This window comes from Amblyraja radiata, chromosome 8, assembly GCF_010909765.2.
Source record: "Amblyraja radiata isolate CabotCenter1 chromosome 8, sAmbRad1.1.pri, whole genome shotgun sequence".
NCBI classification, from domain to species: Eukaryota; Metazoa; Chordata; class Chondrichthyes; order Rajiformes; family Rajidae; genus Amblyraja; species Amblyraja radiata.
The window spans coordinates 72,799,980-72,827,008 of record NC_045963.1 but is presented as its reverse complement, the minus strand read 5'-3'; the positions used below and the strand labels follow the sequence as shown (position 1 = coordinate 72,827,008).

Here is a 27,029-nt window from a genome sequence, read left to right as displayed (position 1 = left end):
CTCTGAACATTAATAGCCCATTATCTGTTATTTGCACTTTATCAGTTTATTTATTCATGTGTGTATATATTTATATCATGGTATATGGACACACTGATCTGTTCTGTGTTCATGCCTACTATGCTCTGTTGTGCTGAAGCAAAGCAAGAATTTCATTGTCCTACCAGGGACACATGACAATAAACTCTCTTGAATCTTGAATCTTGAATAAAACAGCATAGGAGCAGAAGCACGAAGTTGGCATTTATCAGTGTTGCGAATTCTATATAATAGGGCAGCACGGTGGAGTAGTGATAGAGCTACTGCCTCACAGCGCCTGAGACCCGGGTTCGATCACGACTACGGGCGCTGTCTGTATGGAGTTTGTACGTTCTCCCTGTGACCGCGAGCGTTTTCTCCCGGAATTTTGGTTTCCTCCCACGCTCCAAAGACATACAGGTTTGTAGGTCAATTGGCTTGGAATAAATGTAAATTGTCCCCAGTGTGTGTAGGATAGTGTTAGTGTGCGGGGATCGCTGGTCAATGTGCACTCGGTGGGCCGGAGGGCCTGTTTCCACGCTGTATCTAAATTAAAAACTGTCAATGTCACTCTTCAGATGAAGAGAATTGAGATAAGCTTGTATAACATGATTGCATTTTAAAACCTGTAAAACCATTGAAGATAAAACAGTCTTGTTAATCAGAGGGCCCCAAGGAAATGCAAACTTTGGAATCATGAGTAAAACACAAAGCGCCGAAGTAACTTAAATGTTCGGGCAGCATCTCTGGAGAATATGGACAGGCAATATTTCGGGTCGGGACCCTTCTTCAGACTGATTGTTGTAGGGGGATGAAAGCTGGAAGAGAGGTCGGGGGTGGGGCAACACCTGGTAAGTGAAATGTGTTGGAAGGAGCTGCAGATGCTGATTTAAACGAAATTTAATGGCAATTTCTAACTTGTCCAGTGTCTTCTTTTCTGTTGCCATTACTACACAGTTAAGTAGGAGTGATCTTATGCAGACCAAACAGAACAGATCTTCCGGTCGTTATTTCCAGTTTAATTGGTTCTTTATTGAAGTAGTTGTACAAACAAAGAGATGAATGTACCAGGTCCTCCTTATTCTCATACAAGTTGTAGCTTTCTGTTCTCCCCGATCTGGTGAGAACTGTGCCCCCTCCACCTCCTGTGCCTGGTCTGCCCCCTCCCTGTCCCCAAAGCCCATATGTGGCATCAAATTGCCATCCCAAGTGTCCAAAACAAATATTGCTAGAAATATCTAGACAAAATAACATAATATGCCAACAGTAGATACAAGATACAAGATACAAGATATATTTATTTGTCACATTTATTTAGCTAGCCTAAACATAAATGGCTTCTACACCGAAGATAGGCACAAAAGGCTAGAGTAACTCAACGGGACAGGCAGCATCTCTGGAGAGAAGGAGTAGTTCAAGTTCAAGTTCAAGTGAGTTTATTGTCATGTGTCCCTGTATAGGACAATGAAATTCTTGCTTTGCTTAAGCACACAGAAAATAGTAGGCATTTACTACAAAACAGATAAATGTGTCCATATACCATGATATAAATATAGACACACATGAATAAATAAACTGATAGTGCAAATAACAGAAAGTGGTTGGTAATAATCAGAGTTTTGGCCGAGCCAGGTTTAATAGCCTGATGGCTGAGGGGAAGTAACTATTCCTGAACCTGGTTGTTGCAGTCTTCAGGCTCCTGTACCTTCTACCTGAAGGTAGCAGGGAGATGAGTGTGTGGCCAGGATGGTGTGGGTCTTTGATGATACTGCCAGCCTTTTTGAGGCAGCGACTGCGATAAATCCCCTCGATGGAAGGAAGGTCAGAGCCGATGATGGACTGGGCAGTGTTTACTACTTTTTGTAGTCTTTTCCTTTCCAGGGCGCTCAAATTGCCGAACCAAGCCACGATGCAACCGGTCAGCATGCTCTCGACTGTGCACCTGTAGAAGTTAGAGAGAGTCTTCCTTGACAATCCGACTCTCCGTAATCTTCTCAGGAAGTAGAGGCGCTGATGTGCTTTTTTGATGATTGAATTAGTGTTCTCGGACCAGGAAAGATCTTCAGAGATGTGCACTCCCAGGAATTTGAAGCTCTTGACCCTTTCAACCATCGACCCGTTGATATAAATGGGGCTGTGGGTCCCCCTCCTACTCCTTCCAAAGTCCACAATCAGTTCCTTGGTTTTGCTGGTTATCCAGGTTATTGCGCTGGCACCATATGGACAGTTGCTCGATCTCTCTTCTGTACTCTGACTCATCCCCATCAGTGATACGCCCCACAATAGTGGTGTCGTCAGCGAACTTGATGATGGAGTTCGCACTGTGGTTCGCTACGCAGTCATGGGTATAGAGTGAGTACAGCAGGGGGTTGAGCACGCAGCCTTGAGGTGCTCCCGTGCTGATTGTTATTGAGGCTGACACATTTCCACCAATACGAACAGACTGTGGTCTGTGGACGAGGAAGTCAAGGATCCAGTTGCAGAGGGATGCGCAGAGCCCCAGTTCTGCGAGTTTGGTAACCAGTTTGGAGGGGATGATTGTGTTAAATGCCGAGCTGTAATCAATGAATAACAGCCTGACATATGAGTTTTTGTTGTCCAAGTGGTCCAGTGCGGAGTGGAGGGCCAGCGAGATCGCATCCACCGTTGATCTGTTGTGGCGGTACGCGAACTGCAGTGGGTCCAGGTTTTTGTCGATGTAGGAGTTGATTTGCTCCATGATCAACCTCTCAAAGCACTTCATCACCACCGGCGTTAGTGCCACTGGTCGATAGTCATTGAGGCATGTCACCTTACTCTTCTTGGGCACCGGTATAATTGATGCCCTTTTAAAGCAGGTGGGGACCTCAGACCTCAGAAGTGAGAGGTTGAAAATGTCCGTAAAAACTCCCGCCAGTTGGTCCGCACAGGTTTTTAGAACACGACCGGGTATACCATCAGGACCAGGTGCTTTTCGGGGGTTCCCCCCTCTGAAGGATTTCCTGACATCGGCCTCTGTGACTGAGACTGAAATGCCATCATAGCGAATGGGGGATCGGGAAGGCACATCAGTATTCTCCCTGTCAAAGCGTGCGTAAAACGCATTGAGCTCGTCAGGGAGTGATGTTACACCGGCATTCGAGCTGCCTCCTGGTTTTGCCTTGTAGGAGGTGATTGCATTCAGACCCTGCCACAGCTGCCGAACATCTGTCTCGTCCTCCAGTTTGGAGCAGAAGTCCCTTTTGGCCTTTTTGATGGCCTTACCAAGGTCGTATCTGGTCTTCATGTAGGCCACTGTATCATCGGAGGTGAATGCCCTGTGTCTGGACTTCAGGAGAGTGCGGATCTCAAAGTTCATCCAAGGTTTCTGATTGGGAAACACTCGGAAGGTTTTTGTAGGGATGCAGTCCTCCACACATTTCTTTATGAAGTCTGTAACGACTGTGGCATATTCGATCAAGTCCGTTGCCGAGTCCTTGAACATTGCCCAGTCTACAGACTCCAAACAGTCCTGGAGTTGTTCTTCTGCCCCCCCCCGACCAGCTCTGTGCTGTCCTCACTTCTGAGAGTAGGTGACATTCTGGTGTGAAGAAGGGTCTCGATCCGAAACATCACCTATTCCTTTTCTCCAGAGATGCTGCCCGACCCGCTGAGTTACTCCTGGCATTTGTATGTATCCTGGTAAGTGATAGGTGGATATAGGTGAGAGAGTTTGATTGGCAGATGGGTGGACAAAGACTAAAGATGTCAATGAGAGAAAAGATTCTTAGTCACAATGTTTTTGAGGCATTGCCTTGGGAAAGCTTTGCTCTGTAAGAAAAACCCATGGCTCTCCTTTTACAGTGCTACCCACACTTTTATATTAAATACATAGTAGTGTATCCGTGCATCTACCCGATCTATTCTTCTCATGATTTTATACACCTTTCTAAGATATCCCACCCATCCTATTGAAGGGGTGCAGTGTTGGTTTACAAGGCTAATTCCTGGGATGGCGGGACTGTCATATGCTGAGAGAATGGAGCGGCTGGGCTTGTACACTCTGGAGTTTAGAAGGATGAGAGGGTATCTCATTGAAACATATAAGATTGTTAAGGGTTTAGAAACGCTAGAGGCAGGAAACATGTTCCCGATGTTGGGGGAGTCCAGAACCAGGGGCCACAGTTTAAGAATAAGGAGTAAGCCATTTAGAACGGAGACAAGGAAACACTTTTTCTCAGGGAGAGTTGTGAGTTTGTGGAATTCTCTGCCTCAGAGGGCGGTGGAGGCAGGTTCTCTGGAAGCTTTCAAGAGAGAGCTAGATAGGGCTCTTAAAAATAGCAGAGTCAGGGGATATGGGGAGAAGGCAGGAATGGGGTACTGATTGGGGATGATCATCCATGATCACATTAAATGGCAGTGTTGGCGCGAAGGGCCGGATGGCCTACTCCTATTGTCTATTGTCCTCCTGTGCTCCAAGGAGTAGAATCCCAGCCAGCTCAACCTCTCCCTATCGCTCAGACCCTCTAGTCCTGGCAACATCCCGTAAATGAAGGGGTGATCGATGGTCGGCGTGGACTCGGTGAGCCGAAGGGGCCGTGTTTCCATTCTGCGTCTCCGAACTTGATAGGCGACCTTTTCTCCTGATAATCAGTTTCTGAATTCCGGGCTCCAGTTAAAGAGGAGCAGCCTCTAACGCCATGACCCCCGTCAATTCCTCGCTGTATCTTATAATACCCTATTTATTGCCTTATCTCACTCAGGGAAAATATCAACTACAGTAACCCTATTCTGTGTTTTACTCGTGAGTGGAAACGATATAATGGAAAGTATTTAGCAAGGGAAAAGAGGCTGCTAGGTCATTGGAATGGAAAAGCGTATAATAAGACGTGATACATTTGGCAGAAAAAAAACATCTGTCTGGGGGACCACAAGCAGACAAGACCACCACAATTTTATAACACATAATTAACTCTCAAAATTATAACTTCATGAACTATCATTGTGAATAATTGTGTCAATAAGATTCTTTACCACATCAATGCTCAGTGGATGAAACGTGCACCATAAATTCTATGGCCTGCAGTTTCTATATTTTTACTTGATTATATTGACCACTTTTTTTAAGCCCCTCTTGTTTTTCTTCTCCTTCCCTCGGTTCAGATTGTTTCATTTCAGTGGATCAGGGGGTAGTCCAGCGTTCAAGAATTGGCGCTTTTGCTCCAGTTCCGTCGGGCTGGCCCAACAACTCAAGCATTGTTCAACAAGCCCTCGCACTTTCTGCGTCGCGGGTTCTCCTCTCTTCAAAGGTCGAGGGGGGGGAAATCTAAACGTCGGGTGAAATACAGAATGAATATTCTGCTCTGGAATTCAACAGGGTAACGTTTCACTTGGTGTAAAGAGAAAAGCATTCGACCTTGACTCCCTCCCCCCCCCCCCCCTTTTTCCCCTCACTCAATGTGCTAATTCACAATTGGATATGTTTCTATTGGTGCTGGAAAATTTTCAGCCCTTAAGCCCGGGAGGCTAATCCAAGTCCGTGAATATGGTCAGTGATACGACACGATACAATAGAACTTTATTCTTAGAAGGGTTATAGAAGGGTTTCGGCCCGAAACGTTGCCTATTTCCTTCGCTCCATAGATGCTGCTGCACCCGCTGAGCTTCTCCAGCTTTTTTGTGTACCTTCGATTTTCCAGCATCTGCAGTTAACTTTTTAAACACTTTGTATACTCCACTGCGACATCTCTTCAAGGTATGCCTACCTTGAAGAAGTTCTCCTCCTCTCTCCGGAGACAGTTTCACAACCTCCTCTCTAACTGCCCCCTCTCTGTGATCCCCCCTGCCCTTCCAACTGTATGACCACATCCTTACCCAGACCCCTGAAGAAGGGCTTCGGCCCAAAACGTTGCCTATTTCCTTCGCTCCATAGATGCTGCTGCACCCGCTGAGTTTCTCCAGCTTTTTTGTGTACCCCAGAACTTTATTCTTCCCTGGAGGGGAACAAAGGAGGAGGCAACGTTATTGCCTTCCGCCACAGTGAAGAATGTTGACTCCACTGTGGTGGATGTTCATATTGTACTCTATTGTGTATTGTGCTCTGTTTGATTGTATAGCTGCATGGTAAATCTAATTCCACTCTACCTTAACTGGTGCACGTGGCAATAAATGTGAACGCGAACTGGAGTATTGTGTGCAGTTTTGGTCCCCTAATTTGAGGAAGGACATCTTGCTATTGAGGGAGTGCAGCGGAGGTTTACAAGGTTAATTCCCGGGATGGCGGGACTGTCATATGCTGAGAGAATGGAGCAGCTGGGCTTGTACACTCTGGAGTTTAGAAGGATGAGAGGATTTCTCATTGAAACATATAAGATTGTTAAGGGCTTGGACACGCTAGAGGCAGAAAACATGTTCCCGATGTTGGGGGAGTCCAGAACCAAGGGCCACAGTTTAAGAATAAGGAGTAAGGGGCAGAAGGGGGAGGAGTTGTACAGTTTGATAGCCACAGGGGAAGAAGGATCTCCTGTGGCGTTCTGTCCTGCATCTTGGTGGAATCAGTGTGTTGCTGAAAGTGCTCCTCACGTTGACCAGTTGGTCGTGGAGGGGGTGAGATGTATTGTCCAAGACGCTCCGCAGTTTGAGGGGCTTCCTCCTCTCCAAGACCACCTCCAATGAACCCAACTCCACCCCCAGCATGGAGCCAGCTTTCCTGATGAGCTTTGTTAAAGAGGGAACTGCAGATGCTGGAAAATCGAAGGTACACAGGAATGCTGGAGAAACTCAGCGGGTGCAGCAGCATCTATGGAGCGAAGGAGATAGGCAACATTTTGGGCCAAAACCCTTCTTCTTCCTGATGAGCTTGTTGATCCTGTTGGCGTCCGCGGCCTTCGCCCTGCTGACCCAGCACACGGCAGCGCAGAAGATGGCGCTGGCCACCAGTGTTAGTTTGCCAGAAGATCTCTTCACCGTGGAAGCCGGAGAACCAAAGACAATCCAACATGCACGTGTGTCTCCCATTAAGAGCGAGTGGTCGAGGGATCAGAATTGGCAACCCTGGTAGGTTTTAATTTAGTTCTGTTTAGTTTAGTTTAGTTTAGAGGTACAGCTCGGAAACAGACCCTTTGGCCCACCGAGTCCGCATCAACCAGCAATCGCTGCACATTAACACGACCCGACACACACTAGGGACAGTTTTACATTTATACCAACCAATTAAGCAACAAACCTGCACGTCTTTGGAGGGTGGGATGAAACCCACGCAGGTCACGGGGAGAATATACAAACTCCGTACAGACAAGCACCCGTGGTCAGGATCGAACCCGGCTCTCTGGCGCTGTAAGGCAGCAACTCTACCGCTGTGCGCTGATACTTCCTCCTTCACCAATGGGACTGAACCTGATTAAAACCCAGAGAGCTGTGAATTTGTGGAATTCTCTGCCTCAGAGGGCAGTGGAGGCCGATTCACTGGATGCTTTCAAAAGAGAGTTAGATAGAGCTCTTAGGGCTAGCGGAACCAAGGGATATGGGGGAAAAAGCAGGAACGGGCTACTGATTGTGGATGATCAGCCACGATCATATTGAATGGTGGTGCTGGCTCGAAGGGCCGCATGGCCTACTCCTGCACAGTTTTCATGTAAAACGCCCTGGTGGCTTACCTGTTGAATCAAATCCATACAGTGGGGAGACCTGTAATTTTCCTTCTTAATGGCTGGGCTCCACATCTCATGCTGGATCTACCCACAGACTCATTAGAGGCCTTAATGGCGAAAGGTAGTATTTTTCTAGGAGATCTGGCTCATGATCTGTCCCAATGCCTGATTGGTAAATCAACGTAATTTGTACTATTTCTCAGATTTAATTTCTAATTCTTGGCTCCTCTCCCGATGCTGACGTTCATTCAACGTTTCCTTGACCTTGTGAACCTTAACCGAGTGATCACCACCATGTGTGAACCTGGACAAGCTGACTGATTATGGAAGGACTCACGACTGAGCTCGTCCCCACCTTCCCCCAGTCTCCATGCATGTGTACAGTAGTGAGTTTCATTGAATGCAACCAAGAACTCTGGCTGTATTTTTGGCTTCCTAGCATTCACGTCAATAGACACAGTGGCGCGATGGTATTGCTACCTTTCAGCCCTTTCAACACCAGAGACCCCAGTTCTATCCTGACTACGGGTGCTGTCTGTACGGAGTTTGTACGTTCTCTACCTGTGTGGGTTTTCTCCGAGATCTTTGGTCTCCTCCCACACTCCAAAGTCGTACAGGTTTGTAGGTTAATTGGCTTGGTATAAATGTAAATTGTCCATAAAGTGTGTAGGATGGTGTTAATGTGCGGGGGTCGCTGGTCGGCACGGACCCGGTGGGCCGAAGGGACTGTTTCCACGCTGTATCTCTAAAAACTAAACTAAACAAAAGAAGCTGCCTCAAATGAGAGCTCCAAAATCAGTCCAGTATGGGAATTACACCAGAGTTTTTCCAATCTCTGCGAGTTAACTGTTCACTCATCAAACCAACAAGAAATGGAAGGTGGAGAAACTCAGCGGGTGAGGCAGCATCTATGGAGCGAAGGAATAAGCGACGTTTCTGGTCGAGACCCTTCTTCAGGCGGATGTGGGAGTGGGGGGGGGGGGGGGTGCGGGAAGAAGAAATGAAGAGGCGGAGACAGTGGGCTGTGGGAGAGCTGGGAAGGGGAGGGGAGAAAGCAAGGACTCCCTGAAATTGGAGAAGTCAATGTTCATACCGCTGGGGTGTAAACTACCCAAGCAAAATATGAGGTGCTGCTCCTTCAATTTGTGGTGGGACTCACTCTGGCCATGGAGGAGGCCCAGGGCAGAAAGGTCGGATTCGGAAGGGGAGGGGGAGTTGAAGTGCTGAGCCACCAGGAGATCAGGTTGGTTAAAGCGAACTGAGCGGAGGTGTTGGGCAAAGCGATCGCCAAGCCAGCGCTTGGTCTCACCGATGTAGAGCAGTTGACATCTAGAGCAGCGGATGCAATAGATGAGGTTGGAGGAGGTGCAGGTGAACCTCAGCCTCACCTGGAAAGGCTGCTTGGGTCCTTGGATGGAGTCAAGGGGGGAGGTAAAGCGACAAGTGTAGCATTTCCTGCGCTTGCAAGGGAAAGTACCAGGGAAGGTGGGAAGGGACAAATTGACCAGGGAGTTACGGAGGGAGCGGTCTCAGACACACACCGCGATGAACAGGAAGGTTAAGATGGCTAGCACAGTGTACAATGTCCTTTAAACAAGGGGGGTAGGGGGGGAGAGGAGAAGGGGTAGAAGGGGGAGAAGGGGGCAGAAGGAGTGGTGACATTTTTAAGAAGCCAGCCAACTTTTAGTAAGCCAGAGATACATAGCTGTGAAGTTCGGCGGGCATTTAAAATTACTGGTTGATTATCCTTGGTTCTGAAAACTCGTGCTTACGTTTTTTTCCCCCCAATGAGCCAATGAAAATGCCCGGTCAGGAAAGGCGATTAACCAAAACTACCTACGACTAGCTCGACTAGGTACAACTGCACCTACGACTACAAAAAGTATCGATTTTCTCCATGGCGACCAATTTTTGGTCGCAGAAAAATTTTCAACATGTTGAAAAATTTGTAGCGACCATACTGAGGCCGCGACTAGTTCCCAGAATGCGGGAACTCCTCGTGACCATGAAGGAGACTCACAGAGACCACCAGCGAACATGTGGCGACCATGTGGTGACCATGTAGCGAGCGCAGAGTCTCCTGCACTCGCCTAAAAAGTTGCCTAAGTGGGACAGGCCCTTAAGGCAGCATCTCTGGAGGGAAGGAATAAGTATTGTCTCAGGTCGAGATCCTTCTTCAGTCCGAGACTCCATTGTTGGCTGAGGAGGAGGTAAAAACAAAGGGATATAAAATACTGACATGACCAAGACGATTAGGTTTCACTGTTTCCATTAGTTTCACTATTCTTAACCCTTCAATTTCACCTCCTTTCAGCCAACAATGGGTCATTGTGGGCTCTTTGCCCATCAGAGCCGTCTCTGAATTCTTCTATACCTTTCCATTTCTCCTCTGACTCCCAGTCTGAAGAAGAGTCTCGACTCGAATCGTCACCCATCCTTTTTCTCCATAGGTGCTGTGTGAATTACTCCAGCACTTGGTGTCTATCTTTAGTATAAACCAGCATCTGCAGTTCTTTGTTTCTACTTAATTCGTCTGCCTCAGTTTCCAACTGATACCCTGGTTCAACAGTGGCTTTTTGGCAGAGAATGTTATTTATTTATTAACTTTTAAAGGAAATGCTTCTTGAAAGGTGCAGCTAGCTTGGAAACCATTTGTGATGTTAGCAAAGAAGAGTTCAAGGTCATTTTTCTCAACAAAGATATTGAGTGATCCAAGTCCCAGAGATGCTTTTTTCCCCCACAAAAGAACAACCAACTTTAATCATGAAAACAAAGGATGTTAGAAATACTCAGCATGTCAGGCAGCATCTGTGCATCAAAAACAGTTAACCTAGTTAGTTAAAGAAATATGGATTGGTTATTTCCTACTAGCCAATTATAGTGCTTGTTAGTAGTGGCTCCGCCTTATATGCATTTTATATTAACAAGAGCTTGCTTACGCCATTCAGTATGAGTAGCTGCTAGGGACGGTAATGTCCTGCAGATCGATGTTGTAAGTAGATTAAATAAACATGTGTTGTATTTTGATATGTGTTTGACTCCACTCATTACAAGAAAGAACTGCAGATGCTGGAAAAACCGAAGGTAGACAAAAATGCTGGAGAAACTCAGCAGGTGAGGCAACATCTAGGGAGCGAAGGAATAGGTGACGTTTCGGGTCGAAACCCTTCTTCTCAGTTTAGTTTATTGTCTTGTGTACCGATGTACAGTGAAAAGCTTTTTATTGTGTGGTGTCTATTCAGCGGAATGACCATGCATGATTACAATTGAGCTATTCACAGTGTGCAGATACAGGATAAAGGGAATAATGTTTAGTGCAAGGTAAAGTCCGATTAATAATAGTCCAAGGGTCTACAATGTGACCAATAAGAAATTAAGTTACTTTGACCGCAACTCTACGCCTTTGGTGTGAGTTTTACTAGAGCTTGGGGCTTGAAGATAAAGTCCAATCTGTCTCTTCCCACAGATGCTGCCTGATCAACTGCGCATTTCCACCAATTTCTGGCTTTATTTCAGAATTCCAGCATCTGCATTGTTTTAGTTTGTGTTTCAGCTGAGCCGAATCTATATCCCATGTGGAATAGTTGCCTGGCAAATTCCCAAATCCCAGGAAATGTGTTATCTGATTGGTTAGTGAACATTAAAAATTCCCAGTTGCTTCTATGGAAATCAAACAAATACCTCACCAAAGGCACGGTGGCGCAGTAAGTTCGGTAAAATTGTAAACTGTCCCTCGTGTGTAGGATAGTGCTTGTGTACGGGGATCGCTGGTTGGAGCAGACACGGTGGGCTGAAGGCCCCGTTTCTGCGCTGTATCTCTAAACTAAACTAAAAACTCAAAGATAGACACAAAATGCTTTGGAATCCCAAGGTACAAATGGTAAAAGATCTGCCTAAACTCGACTCAAGATCGTAATTAATTATACCGTACGGAACTGCAGTACTTGTGTGTGAGAACACAATGAGAAGGAATAACAAGGGAGATCTGAACTTTAATGTTCCATTTTACTTCGGAGTCACGTGAGTGACTACGTGAAGAACCCGCTCAGCACGCATGCGCGGCATTACGCCAGCAGTGCAACAGCGGCTGCAGCGGGAGTCTGGCGCTCCCGCTGCAATTTAAAAGACGGACCGTCAGGTAAGTTAAACTGAGGTCGGCTTTACTTGCGAAAGGATAGCCGTCTGAATTTTGCTTTCAGAATGAGTACATCTAAGAAAAGGCTCTCAAAGAGATCTGTCCCCCGTTCGACTCCACCAGAGGAGCTTTCCATCGGGGGGGGGGCACCAACAGGCGGTAGGACCGCTTACCGGGCGCTCCGACATCCCCGACACCGTGCCGAGCCCAGTCCCGCTAGCGCCTGAGCAGCGGGCTGGATGTAAAGCTACCAGGAAAAGCGTCCGGCCGGTGGTTTCCGACTCGTCGGACGGGGACGTCTCTCCACCCGCCCGGGGGAGAGACAGCCGCCTGAGCCGCATGGAGCGGCTCCTGGAGCAGGTGCTCCAGCGAGACGCGTCGCGTGAGGGGCGCTCTCGCAGGGGGAGTTCAGGCACTCCCTCCACAGTGCCTTGTGCACTGCCCATTGCTTCCTCCTTACCCGAGGGTAGCTTTGGTGACCAGGACTGGGCTGGTCAAGAAGAGGGGACGCTGGCTGAAGATCTCGGGAGTATGCAAGGGGTGCAGGAACAGGAAGAGCTGCTGGGTGTGGTGGACCGCTACGTGGCAGTCCCACGTGCAGGAAGACCGTTAGAGGCCAAACTAGCGGCCAGCATCAACCACCTCTACAACAGGCCCCTACAGGAGCAGGTGGTCAATGATGCTTTAGAAACATATACAGCTCCAGAGAACTGTGAGTCCCTCAAAGTGCCGGCTGTAAACAGCCAAATCTGGGGGCACGTTGGGGCAAACATTCGAAACCAGGAGCTGAAACTGCAGCAGATCCTCAGGCTCCTGACGTCAGCCATCACATCGTTTGCTCGTTCCGTGGACAACACCGAGATGACCGCCACTCAACAGGATACTCTCGCGCTGTTGTGTAATACGCAATTTGAGATCAACAACCTGCGTAAAGAAATCATAAGACCTGCGATCAATCCTAAATTTGCGGGGTTGTGCAAAACCCCAGCCACTGAGCCAGACACACTGCTCTTTGGCAAAGACCTCACAAAGCAAATGAAGGATATGGAAGAGGCCTCAAAAACTTTCGGTCTCATGAGGGCAGGCCCCGGGACGAGCAAGCCAAAAACAATCATTCCCAAGCGGCAGCACCCCATCGCGTCCACCAGTCGACGTCTACCATATGGGACTGGTGAAAGCTCGGGGTCCGCATTCTATCACCGGAAGTCTTTTTTAGACCAGGGCCCAGAGCGGACCCCATGGAAAATGCGCCACCCCCCAACATCACCGCCACGTCAGACAATGCGCAAGACTCGTTGGACCTGCAGGAAACAGAAGAAATACCCATAACCATGGAGGTAGGTGGGTCTGGTTCCTACCAGCATATAGAAAGTAGGGGCTTAATACTAATAGGGGGGAGATTACACCTGTTTAAAGAAGCATGGGAGACTATCACGAGTGATCAGTATATACTCAATGGCATTAGTGGATACAAAATACAATTCATACTAGAAAAATTGCCACCAGTTCAACATTCACCCCAGAGGGTATTTTCCCTCTCAGTGAAAGAAAAACGAGAGGGACAAGCTGAACTGGTGAGACTAATTACAAAGGGTATCATTGAAAAAACAAAACATGAACCCTTGGAATTTGTATCAAATATATTCACTAAAACCAAAAAAGATGGTGGATGTCGCAACATCATTGACTTAACCTCACTAAATATGTTTGTTAAGTATATACATTTCAAAATGGAAACGTTTGTTACTGCCAAACAACTAATTTCCAAAGGATACTTCATGGCAAGCATTGATCTTAAAGATGCTTACTATTTAGTACCTATTCACAAGGATCATCGCAGATACCTGAAGTTTACCTGGATGGGGCAGCAATGGCAGTTTAAGGCGTTACCCAATGGGTTAACATCAGCCCCAAGATTATTCACCAAGATACTAAAATCAGCTTTGGCAATATTAAGAAGACAAAAACATATTGTCATGGCATATCTTGATGATATCTTAATAGTAGGCAAAACCATGGAATTGACTATGTCAGCTGTATCAGCTACCAAACAGTTGTTCGAAACCCTGGGATTTGTCTTACATCCAGATAAATCTAAGTTGAAGCCATCCACAACTATGGACTACTTGGGCTTCACAATTAATTCAGTCCACATGACTGTAACTTTGCCAAGAGACAAAACAGTTGCATTGGCACAATCATGCAACAATTTAATGGTCAACGAACGACCAACTATTCGACAAGTAGCAAGAGTAATTGGGGAAAATGGTAGCAGCATTTCCGGCTACACAATTCGGACCTTTGCACTATTAAAATTTACAAAGAGCAAAGGTACAGGCACTAAAACGACATGCAGGTCTTTATGATCGTGTCATGAAGTTACCCACTGAAGCAATATCAGAACTACAGTGGTGGGCAAAAAACATTTGGCATAGTTTCAGCCCTATTATCGTCACTAACCCTATGTTAGTTATCCAAACAGATGCCAGTGCTCAAGGCTGGGGAGCAACTAACGCCATATCCAGCACAGGTGGTAGATGGACTAACCCAGAGTCATCATTACTACTTACACTGGGCATTAATTATCTAGAGATGTTGGGTGCCTTTTATGGTTTAAAAGCATATGCATCAAATATGCATCACTTGCATGTACGGTTACAAATAGATAATACTATGGTGGTGGCCTACATTAACCATATGGGCGGCATAAAATCGTTATCATGCGACAAGTTGGTCAACACAATTTGGCAATGGTATGTCAAAAGACATATTTGGCTATCAGCAACTTACCTGTCAGGTAAGCTAAATACAGTGGCAGACACCAGGCCACGTAAATTTAATGACAACATCGAATGGATGTTAAACCCAAAAATATTTGCAAAAATTGTCAAGCAATATGGCACGCCAGATATCGATTTATTCGCATCAAGGCTAAATCACCAGGTACCTATGTATGTCGCTTGGGAAACAGACCCTGAGGCAGCAGCGGTAGATGCGTTCGCGCAGGATTTGGGGAAATTTCTTCTTCTATGCATTTCCTCCCTTCTGCCTCATCAGTCGGGTACTATGCAAAATACAAATGGACTCTGCTTCAGGTATTTTGATAGTACCCGACTGGCCTACACAGCCATGGTTCCCGATACTCCATGACATGGTTGTTGAAACTCCGATGATATTTCCCAGTGACCCAGAGTTATTAATACACCCAGTGTCAGGCATAAGCCACCCATGCCATGAAAAAATCAAACTCCTGGGTTGCAGATTCTGAACAGACCACTTCTGGGACTGGGATTATCAGAACAAACCATCGACTCCATGTCAGCATCCCTCCGAACATCCACTAAAAAACAGTACTTGACCAGTATTAAAAAATGGGAAAAGTACTGCCTGGATACAGGGACCACCTACACAACTGCATCAATCACCAACGTACTGGAATTCCTGGCCAAACTTCACTACGAAGAAGGACTCAGCTACAGTGCCATCAACACATCAAGAAGTGCCCTGTCTGCCTATTTAAAACTAGCATCAGGACAACAGGCCATGGGATCTCACCCGCTGGTGGTAAAATTAATGAAGGGCATTTACAATACCAACCCCCCTAGACCAAGGTACACCCATATATGGGATGTCAGTGTGGTCCTGACTTACCTCAGGGGATGGCCACCAGCCAGATCCCTCAGCCTGGAACAATCGACACTCAAAACGCTCATGTTAATGGCACGTGTAGCCGCACAGAGGGTCCAGTCTCTACATCGATTACGAATGGACAACATGATTACAGCTCCAGACCAGATCTCGTTTATGATCCAGGGACTGATCAAACAGAGCAGGCCAGGAACACCAAATCCAGTCGTGGAATTTCGGGCTTACCCGCCAGAACCACGGTTATGTGTCATGACCCACCTACTGTCCTATATAGACACAACTAACAATATTCGAGGGAGTGAAAAAGCCTTGTGGGTCAGTCATAAAAAACCTCATGGTCGGGTGACGAGCCAAACCATTTCGAGATGGCTCAAGCAGGTACTAAAAGCTGCCGGGATTGACACTAACTTGTATAAATCTCACTCCACCAGGGCAGCATCCACATCAACGGCGGAAAGAATGAACGTGCCGATGGACCACATCCTGGCTACAGCAGGATGGTCGAGGGAAACCACGTTCAGAACTTTTTATCACAAGCCGTTGGCAAAACCTGTGTTATTTGCAGAAATTTTTTTACAGTTTGCAAATATTTAATTTAAGCCCGGGGGAGCGATTTAATTTTGTTGTTATTGTTAATAAATACCGTTTTGTTTTTTACAAACAGATTCATTGGTTGATTACGATAACACACTTCCTCCCTCAAGGACTTCGGCAGTGAGTGAAGTAATAACTGTTACACGGTTTGAAATCACAGAGCTTTGAAATCTTCACGTAGTCACTCACGTGACTCCGAAGTGAAATAGTAAGATTAAACGAGAACTTACCAGTTTGAAGTCTGATCTGTATTTTATGAGGAGTTACGATGAGGGATTACGTGCCCTCCGCTCCCACCCTCAATAATATGGGTCAAACTGATAAACTGATGTTGGTCTGAAGAAGGGTTTCGGCCCGAAACGTCGCCTATTTCCTTCGCTCCATAGATGCTGCTGCACCCGCTGAGTTTCCCCAGCAATTTTGTGTACCTTCTCCTTTTTCTTTACTATGTTTACTCCAATAACTGTGTCTATCTGTGATTCCACACCGCTGCTTTGAAGTATGCCGCGCATGCGTGCTGAGCGGGTTCTTCACGTAATCCCTCATCGTAACTCCTCATAAAATACAGATCAAACTTCAAACTGGTAAGTTCTCATTTAATCTTACTATTAAACAGCCTGTCTCCCTCTTACACACATACAGGATACATTTATTGAGATGCTTATTCTCTTAAGAGTTTCTGTGGGGGAGAAAGAAAAATAACTTTCTTCAGATAAACACTAAATGCTGGAGTAACTCAGCGGGACAGGCAGCATCTCTGGAGAGAAGGAATGGGTGACGTTTCGCGAGCCGTTGAGTTACTCCAGCATTTTGTGCCTACCTTTGGTGTAAACCAGCATCTGCTGTTCCTTCCTACACGTATAAACTGAAAGTTTTTTCCCTTGCAGGAAACTTCAGAGATTTATTTTGCAGTGAAGCGGGTTCCCACTCTATTATTGAACAACCTACACGTCTTGGTTCACCTCCTGAACTCTCTGCAACACACCCTGCAGCTCGCTTTGGTAACACATATTGGAATGATATTAAAATTGGAATGCTACAGAGAAGATTAGCATGGTCCCTGCGCAAGGATGACACGCAAACTCAATTCTTTTTGAGTTTAGAAGGTTGAGGAGGAACCTCACTGAAATTTACAGAAAGGCATGGATAGAGTGGAATTTACAAGCCGAATCGGTAGTAAGGAAGGCAAATTCAATGCAAGCACTTATATCAAGAGGACTGGAATACAAAAAACGAGTAATGTTGAAGCTGTATAAGGCGCTGGTCAGATCGCATTTGGAGTACTGTGAACAAATTTGGGCCCCATATCCGTGGAAGGATGTGCTGGCTCTAGAGAGGATCCATAGGAGGTTTACAAGAATGATTCCAGGAATGTGTGGGTTAGCATATGATGAGCGTTTGACAGCACTGGGCCTCTACTCGCTGGAGTTTAGAAGGTTAAGGGGGAACCTCATGGAAACTTACAGAATAATGAAAGGCTTAGATAGAGTGGATGTGGAAAGGACGTTTGGATGATTGATCATCCAAAATCAGTACCCAGTTCCTGCTTTCTCCGCATATTCCTTGATTCCGTTAGCCCTAAGAGCTATATCTAACTCTCTCTTGAAAACATCCAGTGAATCGGCCTCCACTGCCTTCTGAGGCAGAGAATTCCACAGATTCACAACACTCTGGGTGATAAAAAATTCCCGATCTCAGTACTATATGGCCTACCCCTTATTCTTACACTGTGTGACCCCTGATTCTGGATTCCCACAACATCAGGAACATTTTTCCTGCATCCATCCTGTCCAATCCCTTAAGAATTTTATATTTCTCCTGTTGGACAGCCGGAAAGCTGTACAATGTGAATGTAAGTCATATCCCGACTGCATAACTTGAAATCTGCTTGAGTCCTCTATTCGAGTCCTCTACAGAATTCCACAGAGATTTGTAACACAAAAACCGGGTGATATATGATAGGAATTAGTCACACACAAGAAAAGTTTGGTTGGAAAACATTTGTTTGCCTATCAGACAGGGAAAGCAGTGACATGCCTGGGTCAATGTAAGAGTCATACAGACTAGTTTGTGTACAACACACTTGATGACAAATCTGCCGAAAATAACTTGGAAAGAATGACTTTAGACTTTAGAGCTACAGTGCGGAAACAAGCTCTTTGGCCACCGAATCCGTACAGACCCACGATCACCCCATATACCCCAAGAGAAGGGTTTCGGCCCGAAGCGTTGCCTATTTCCTTCGCTCCTTAGATGCCGCTGCACCCGCTGAGTTTCTCCAGCAATTTTGTGTACCACCCCATATACTAGTTCTGTCCTACGCACTAGGAAGAATTTTGCAGCTTACCGAAGCCAATTGACCTACAATCATGTGCATCTTTGGAGGTAGAAAAAAATTGCTGGAGAAACTCAGCGGGTGCGGCGGCATCTAAGGAGCGAAGGAAATAGGCAACGCTTCGGGCCGAAACCCTTCTCTTTGGAGCGTGGGAGGAAACCGGAGCACCTGGAGTGAAACCCACGCGGTCACGGGGAGAACGTACAAACTCCATACAAACAGCGCCCATAGTCATGATCGAACCTAGGTGTCTGGTGCCCTTCACACACGATCACAGATGCAAGCCACACACACATAGCAAGATGTTTAATGGTCTTGCTCATCATTTAACACAATCTGCAAACCAGCTGGGGTATTTACCACTTGATAATGGATGTGCCATGTCAATGGTATATTTTGAGTCATCATCAACATGCCACAGGGTTTAACCACACCACTTTCTCTTGCTGGTGACTTTAGACCTCCACTGTTCTTTGTTAAAACAGTCCCATTCACCCTTGCAGACCAATATCCCCAAGTTCTGAATCACTCATTACTGAGTGCCGTCAGTACCACACTTTAACTATTAATAGAAAGACACGCATGCATCTGAAATCGGAATAAATCATAAATCTGAAGAAGGGACTCGACCCAAAACGTCACCCATTCCTTCTCTCCAGAGACACTGCCTGTCCCGCTGAGTTACTCCAGCATTTTGTGTCTATCTTAATAATAATAATAATAATAATAATAATAATAATAATAATAATAATAATAATAATAATAATCATAATCATAATCATAATCATAATCATAATCATAATCATAATCATAATCATAATCATAATAATAATAATAATAATAATAATAATAATAATAATAATAATAATAATACTTTATTGTCATTGTAAATACATACAATAAAATTTCAGGCGCAGTGGCCGAGTGGAGCTCCAACGTATCAGATAAATAATAACGAATAACAAAAACGTCCAGAAAACGTCATCAAGTCATAATGTGCAATATTTCACAGTATACTGTTGTGGCAGTACAAAATATTGGCTACGGGTGCTGTGTGTTCAGAGTGGTGATGGCCTCAGGGTAGAAACTGTTTGTTAATCTGTGGTGTGAACTGCATCCGCAGTTCCATCCTACACATAAATCACAAAGTCTGGTCTTCGGTGCGATTGTGTGTGGATGAGTGCTGGGTCAGAAAGGCCTTTGGTTTTGATGGGATATGGACTGTTGTGGGCATGCCTGAAAAATCAGCTAATTCAGTGAGATCACAGGTGATCAGTACACTAATTAAATGTACCTAAACTTTCGATGTTTCCTTAATACCTCTGGTTAACCAACAACTATCAAACAACCTTCTTCAGACTGACCCCTCTTCAGGGCCCAACCCAAAACATCACCTATCCATGTTCTCCGGGGATGCTTCCTGACCCTCTGAGTTACTCCAGCACTTTGTGTCGTTCCTTGGTAAACCAGCATCCGCAGATCCTTGTTTCTACAACGGTATCATGGAACTTGGCAGTATTTGAAGATATTCTGGGCATTGGAACCTATATCAGTAGCTGGTAGGGCCTCTGCCTAACAGCTCCACAGACCCAGGTTCGATCCTGGCCTCGGGTGCTGTCTGCATAACGTTTTCACGTTCTCCCTGTGACTGCGTGAGTTGTCTCCAGGTGCTCCGTTTCAACGAATCATAGAATCATAGAAAATAGGTGCAGGAGTAGGCCATTCGGTCCTTCTAGCCAGCACATTCAATGTGATCATGGCTGATCATCCACAATCAGTACCAGTCTCCTGCCTACTCCCCACATCCCTTGATTCCGCTAGCCCGAAGAGCTCCGTCTAACTCTCCTTTGCATGCATCCTGTGAATCAGCCTCCACTACCTTCTGAGGAAGACAATTGCACAGATTCCCAACTCTCTGGATGAAAAGGTTTTTCCTCACCTCAGTTCTAATTGGCCCACCCCTTATTCTTAAACTGTTACCCCTGCTTCTGGACTCCCCCAACATCGGGAACATGTTTCCTGCATCTAGCATGTCCAATCCCTTAATAATCTTACAAGCGACTGTTTCTATAAGTTCCCCTCTCCTCCTTCTAAATTCCAGTGAACACAAGCCCAGTCATTCCATTCTTTCATCATATGACAGTCCCGCCATCCCGGGAATTAACCTCGTGAACCTACGCTGCACTCCCTCAATAGCAAGAATGTTCCTTCTGACATCCAAAAGACGTACGGGGTTGAAGGTGGATTGGCCTTTGTAAAAATTGTCCCTAGCATGTAAGGAGTCTCTCCTCAACCTTTGATGTTCCAGAGAAACCATTAAAAGTTCATCCAACCTCTCTGCCTGTAGCTGCAACCCTCGAATGAAAGGCAGCATGCCGGTAAACCTGGAGTAAGAGAGAGGATTTAAGCAAATACGATACAATACGATAAACTGTATTCATCCCCGGAGGGAAATTGGTCTGCTGACAGTCACAACACACAAGATACACAACAGCTTGAAATTAAAAGTGAAAACATAAAGAAGAAGACAAGCGACTGTTGTCTGGAACAAATGAACAAACAAACAAAGAAACAAACAAGCACAGACTTATCTCCTGAGCAGAGGATTCTAGACTAGTCCCCCCACCCCCCTTGTCCACACTGTGTCTCCCAACATTACAGTTTACAGGCTCCTGTACTGTCTTCTTGATGGCAGGAGTGAAATGAGAGTGTGGCCAGGGTGGTGCGAGTCTCTGATGATGCTGGTTGCCTTCTTGAGGCAGCGACTCTGGTAAATCCCTTCGATGGTGGGGAGGTCAGAGACGGAGATAGACTGGGCAGTGTTCGCAACTTTTTGGACTGGACTTTGAAAAAAGCGCCAAAACATGAAGCCTCTTGCATGTAGACTATTTCTGTACAATTTGCTAATCGGGGGTGTGCTTAGGAATGGCAAAGGGAATCATCCTACCACAACTAGAGAGCTGTCTTATCATCTACTACTATCCACCTCATTGGCCTTCTTTTTATCAAGATTAGAAGTTGTTAAGCCAGAGCTGAACACACTTCTCGGCATTTGCATACAATGGTGTCTGTCTTGTCGCTTCTTGTGCGTGGTGGTGGAAAGATTGGTGGAAACAAGGCCGCTCTTTCCTTGACCCCACCTCATTGGTAACCCTCGGACAATCTTTGATTACTATCTTTCGCTACCGGCATTACCTTGCACTAAACGTTATTCCCTTATCATGTGTAGGAAGGGACCGCAGATGCTGGTTTGAACCGAGGATAGACACCAAAAGCTGGAGTAACTCAACGGGACAGGCAGCATCTCTGGAGAGAATGAATGGTTGTCATTTCAGATCGAGACCCTTCTTCAGACTCTTATCATGTATCTGTACACTGTAAATGGCTCGATTGCAATCAGGGGAATGGTTAGCGTGCAACAAAAGCTTTTCATTGCATCTCGGTACACGTGACAATAAACTAAACTGAACTGAACAATATTCTCCGGGACTGTTTGCAAGGAAAGAATTTCACTGCGTTTGCACTTCACACACGTGACAATAAAAACACCTTTGAACCATTGAACTAATGAACTATCGGAGATATAAAGATACAAAGCGGTCCCTTACAAAATAAAAATAAATGATAGGCATAGCCAATATCTATAATGTCATGATAATTTATTTTATTAATAAATATGAATATATAATATTAATAATAATTAATGTGTATTAGATACTGATGTAGATATTCAAGGAAGCAGGCCCATTCTTCACATGTTAAGCCCACAATGTCTTTGCCTCACTGTGATTGAAGGCTGCTTCAACATAAAAAGACACACAAAGGTCACATTTCCCTCATACCACAAGGCTCAGGAAACACTAACACAAACACAAAAACGCGCATTAAAGAGAATTGTCCACAAATCTACTTGAAAGTAGGGGAAACACTTAGACCAGGGTACTTAGCGATTATTTGTGAAGTTCTCTTTCCCATTCAATGTCTTACATAATGTTTCTGTTTAACACACAGGTAGCAAAAGTCGACCTGACCTTTCAGTCAATTTGTGGCTTTCAAAGTGTCCAACTGGAATGCATTTTACTGATACTCCTAAGACAGGGCCTTTAGAAATTCAGCTGCAGAGTGCAGTGTTTTTTTCTGTGCTAAGTAACAGAACTATATCGACAGCTCGAATACCAAACATGCCTGAATATTTTGTGTGCCGGAGGTGTAATTCTGGATATTTGAAGATAAATGCATGGTGACATTAAATGTCAAAAATAAGGTGGATAAAGGTGGACATTGGAAACTGAATCAGGCCTTAATTGGAAGGACAAGGCTTATATCAGCTTTAGTAAAAGGCCACATCCCTGCTTAAATCAACACCAGAGTGTCCAAAGCTGTAGTCTTCCTTCCACTTGGTTACTTCATTAACTCACCCCATGTGGCGGGAGGGTGGGGGGGGGTGGGGTGATCTGGGGGAGGTGGGGATGGTGTGGGGGCTGGTTTGGGGGAGGGGGAGAGGGAGGTGGTGTGGGGGAGGGGGGTGGTGTGGGGGGAGAGGGTGGTGTGGGTAGAGAGGGGTGGTGTAGGGAGGAGGGGGATGGGGAAAGGGGTGTAGGGGTGGAGGGACTCCACTCAGCGGCCACCGGCGACTGCACCACACACCACCTACCGACTCCACACAGCGGCTTACCCGACCCCACACATCTGCTTTCCCAACTCCACACAGCGGCTTTCCCTTAGTGCTGAGTGAAGCTGTGTGGGGATGTTTTATGTCAAATTCTATAGTGTGTTGTGTTCTTCAATTTTATTGTATGGCTGTATGGGAATTTCATTTCACTGTGCCATCTGGCACTTGTGACAATTAAATCTATCTTGAATCTTGAGCTCTATCTAGAACTTTTCAGCGTATTACATCCAGATCCAGAACCGACTCCACTCTTGCGGACTAAATGAGTGCGGCTAACAGACTCAGCCCCGCCTCCGGGATTTATTCTCCAGCGGGTTCCCGGAAAGGGGCGTTACCTTCATGGTGACTGACAGGCGAGAAGACCAATCTGCTGACCTCACGATGTTTTAAACCTTCAGAACCTTTGTATAATTCCACCGAAAGGGAATAAAACTTGGTGCGCTTGGAGAGAGGAGAACGGTGAGTAAGGTGGCAAAAAAATCCTAGCAATAAAGGGTACCGTTTTTGTGCAAATTATTTTTTAAAAAGCTAAGCGGAAGTGGTCAAGATGAGAATTTTAGTAATAGTATAGATGAATGAAAGATATCTCTCATTTCCTTTCCCCTGACTCTCAGTCTGAAGAAGGGTCTCGACCCAAAGCGTCACCTATTCCTTTGCTCCAGAGACTGCCTGACCAGCTGAGTTACACCAGCTTTTTGTGTCTTATCTTCGGTTTTAACCAGCATCTGCAGTTTCTTCCTACACATATATTTTGTATACACTTCTCATCATAGGTAATACTGATTGGAATCTGTGAAATATTCTCTTCAAAATATTAATTTGATGTTACAAACAGAGATTTGATGTTCTTTTAAAGAGTTGCAATGTCATGAACAGTATCTGGGAATAGTCAGACAAAGACTCAGCCGTACAAACACAATAGTGGGCTGTAAAGGTTTAGTTTAGTTGAAGGTTTGTCAGCCACCATTTCCGAACCGCCTAAAGCCGAGCAAAAGTTTCCTTGACTGTGTGACTGCTCTTGAGGCTGGCATTACAACGAGTGACGCACGAGTCTCCATATGGGGTGATAGTTTCCATTCTACGTCCCTCAACTACCATGGGACTAACGGCAAGTGAGCAACTCCTTCCTGGTGCAGACGCAAGTTGGGCCAGATGGAAATTGCCTCAATCGATTGAGAACTGGTGTTGAGAGAGCCAAGGTGCCTCTAAACAAGTGGGGACATAACTCCAACGATGTCACCTGCGAATGTGGCATTGAACCACAAACAATGGAGCACCTGCTGAAATGCCCTCAACTGGAAAACCAATGCACAGCTGCCGATCTTACTGCCTACAATGAAGATGCTGAGAAGTGTGCTCAGCTCTGGCTGAACAAATCTTTTCCCTGCACGGGAGACCCGACCTTTTTCCCTGTCGGGTCTCCGTTGTCGTTGGGGCCTAGCACCGTGGAGCGGCCTCCAGCCGGAACGACCTGGGGGCTCCAGTCGCGGAGCCTGCGGTGCTGCAGACTCACCATCGTGGGGCTGGCCGGCCTCGGAGCGTGGGGAGCGGTGGTGGCTCGCTGCTGCGGCCCGACCCTGGAGCTCGGAGGCTCCAGCTGCAGCCGCAGGTCCGGTGGACTGTGATATCGGGAGCTCGCGGGTCCGGGTGGGAGACCGCTTTTCAGAGCTCCCACAACGCAACTTCTCCAGCCCGTGTCGCTGGGTTGGAATGACCCGGAGCAGGGCCGTACATCGCCCGGCGCGGCCTTAATGGCCGCGGGACATTCCGGCGCCCGCCGGGGGCTAAATTTTCTTGACATTTAGACCTGGAGCGGGGCCGTACATCGCCAGGTGCGGCCTAAAATGGCCGTGGGACTTACCATCGCCCGCCTGGGGCTTCGACATCGAGAGAGAAATGGTGCAGGGGAGAGAAAAGACTTTGCCTTCCATCACAGTGAGGAGGAGATTCACTGTGATGAATGTTTCTGTAAATTGAATTGTGTGTATGTCTTGTAGGAATTGTCTTTGTTTGTATGGCTGTGGAAACGGAGTTTCGTTTGAGCCTCACTGAGGTTCAAATGACATGTAATAAATATTGTATTGTATTGTATTGTAACAATATCTAATCTTGTGATGTGGACTCGATAAAAAGAAGTCTGTCTCCTGTACATCGCGCCGAGATCAATACTTAATTCAGAGTCACAAAGAGACACCTACTTCAGTCATCCCTTGGATGCCTGCTTCAAAGGTTCCCTGCTACTCCTTCGTCGAGTTAACTAGCATGAAGCCAAAGCAGCGATCAAACCAACTTGAGATACAAGGAACTGCAGGCGCTGGTTTACAAAAAATGGCACAAAGTGCTGGAGTAACTCAGCGGGTCAGGCAGCATCTCCGGAGAACATGGATAAGTGGTCTTTTTGGGTCAGGACCCTCTTGGATCCTGTTGGACAGGCTAGATGCAGGAAGATTATTCCCGATGTTGGGGAAGTCCAGAACCAGGGGTCACAGATTAAGGATAAGAGGGAAGTCTTTTAGGACCGAGATGGGAAAAACATTTTTCACACAGAGAGTGGTGAATCTGTGGAATTCTCTGCCACAGAAGGTAGTTGAGGCCAGTTCATTGGCTATATTTAAGAGGGAGTTAGATGTGGCCCTTGTGGCTAAAGGGATCAGGGGGTATGGAGAGAAGGCAGGGATGGGATACTGAGTTGGATGATCAGCCATGATCATATTGAATGGCGGTGCAGGCTCGAAGGGCCGGTTGGCCTACTCCTGCACCTATTTTCTATGTTTCTATGTTTCTTCAGACTCAACTATGTAAATCGCCGGGGTGGCACGGTGGTGCAGCGGTAGAGCGGCGGAGTCTGTACGTTCTCCCTGTGACCCCGTGGGTTTACCCAGTTGCTCTGGTTTCCTCCCACACTCCAAAGACAGACAGGTTTGTAGGTCAAATGGCCCTAGTTTGTGGGATGCGAAAGTGGGATAACATAGAACTGGTGTACGGGGGATCGTTGGTCTGTGTGGATTGTAAATTGTCCCTAGTGTGTTGGATAGTACTAGCGTACGGGTTGATCGATGGTCGGTGAGGTCTCGGTGGGCTGAAGAGCATGTTTTCTCGATGTATCTCTAAACTACAAACTAAACTAAACTAAACTTAACTGTGTAATTGTTCTAATTTAAGGAAAGGCGATAGGATATGTTGGAAATGGGTTTCTAACTTTCATTCTTTTCCTGGCTACCGATACTTATAGATTTGTAATCCAGAGAAGATAAATTTGCATTCTGGCATGGCATTTGAACAACTAATTTAGTTTAGTTTATTGTCAAATGTATTGAGTACAGCAAAAAGCTTTTTTGTTGTGTGCTATCTAGTCGGTGGAAAGACAATAAGCCGTCCACAGTGTACAGATACAGGATAAAGGGAATAACGTTTAGTGCAAGAGTAAGTCCAGTAAAGTCTGATTAAAGATAGTCCAAGGGTCTTCAATGAGGTAGATGGGACCGCTCCCTAGTTGGTGATCGGATGGTTCAGTTGCCTGATAACAGCTGGGAAGAAACTGTCCCTGAATCCAGAGGCGTGCATTTTCAGACTTCTGTACGTCTTGCCTGATGGGAGAGGGGGAACAGGGAGTGTCCAGGGGGTGAGATTTATCCTTGACTATGATGGCCTTGCCAGAGCAGCGTGAGGTGTAAATGGAGTCAATGCAAGAGAGATTGGTTGGTGTGATGGTCTGGGCTGCGTCCACAATTCTCAGCAATATCTTGCGGCCTTGGATGGGATTGTTGCCAAACCAACCTGTGATGCATCCCGAATAAATGCTTTCTATGGAGCATCTGGTCAAAGTGTTTGGGGACATGTTGAACTTCCTAAGCCTTCTAAAGAAGTAAAGACTTTGGTGTGCATTCTTGGCTAGATTGGCTTTGATATGGCTGGTCCAAGCCAAGTTGCTGGTGAAGTTTACTCTTTGCAACTTGAACCTTTCGACCATATCTACTTCTGCGCCATCAATGTAGACCAGGGTTTGCGTACTGCATTGCT

At 46.1% G+C, this 27,029-nt stretch overlaps 1 long non-coding RNA gene and 1 pseudogene across 1 annotated transcript; one reads left to right on the top strand and one right to left on the bottom strand.

Annotated features, from left to right (window-relative positions):
• Window positions 1-1,028: 1,028 nt before the first annotated feature.
• LOC116975785 lies at window positions 1,029-19,694 on the bottom strand. Its single transcript, XR_004412773.1, has 3 exons — window positions 19,684-19,694; window positions 6,643-6,657; window positions 1,029-1,185 (listed from the first exon to the last, which is right to left on the bottom strand). It is a non-coding gene; the product is annotated as an uncharacterized LOC116975785 (long non-coding RNA).
• Window positions 17,005-17,097, top strand: LOC116976579 (annotated as a pseudogene).
• Window positions 19,695-27,029: the final 7,335 nt, after the last annotated feature.